The following is a 685-nucleotide window of genomic DNA, read 5'->3' on the forward strand; positions in this document are numbered from 1 at the left end:
TGCATGAATTTCGTGCGCCGGGCCGCTAGTAAAAATATATTTTTAAAAAAAGAAGGACCCTGGTCCCGGCTGGTGCTGCGGCTCAGAGCTGCACGCTCACCATCTCCGCTTCCCGGAAGCTGTTCCCACCCACACGGTGTGGAGGGACCATGGGCGAGCCGCCGGCGCTCACCTTCCAGCGCACCGGGTTCAGCTCCTGGATGTGCGCGCGCATGTCCTCGTCCACGTTGAAGCGGTTGATGACGGAGTTGATCTTGAAGGCCACGCGGTACTCCCTGCACCAGCGCCTCAGCTTCCGGAGGTTCTCCACGTGGTTGAGCCTCCCCTGGCCGCGCCCGATGAGGACGTTCACGTCTTCGTTGAAGCTGTCGCAGGAGATGGCGAGGATGTCCAGGTACTGGCCTGCGGGAAAGGGCGGCGGTCAGCTCTCCGCCGAGGACCCAGCCCTGTCGGCGGCTCCCACCTCCTCGGGATGAAACAGACCTGCGTTACGCGTTCGCTTTCGTTGTTTAAACACTGTGTGCCCTCGCCCCCCAGCACTCACATAATGTGCGACAACTCGGTCAAATAGTCTTAGAAAAGAAGACACCTCACAGGACACCGGCGATGTTCACACGCGAGAGAAACTCTCCGCCCGTGTGAGTGTGTGTGTGTGTGTGAGTGTGTGAGTGTGTGAGTGTGTGTG

The 685-nt window shown here is 59.7% G+C and overlaps 1 protein-coding gene across 1 annotated transcript in view; it reads right to left on the reverse strand.

Moving 5' to 3' along the window:
* The window catches only part of RSAD2 (radical S-adenosyl methionine domain containing 2), a 54,750-nt gene that overhangs the window by 4,272 nt on the left and 49,793 nt on the right, over nt 1-685 (reverse strand). The gene's annotated exons all lie outside the window — the stretch shown is intronic.

This window comes from Myotis brandtii, unplaced genomic scaffold (genome assembly GCF_000412655.1).
Source record: "Myotis brandtii unplaced genomic scaffold, ASM41265v1 scaffold247, whole genome shotgun sequence".
In the NCBI taxonomy this organism is placed as follows: Eukaryota; Metazoa; Chordata; class Mammalia; order Chiroptera; family Vespertilionidae; genus Myotis; species Myotis brandtii.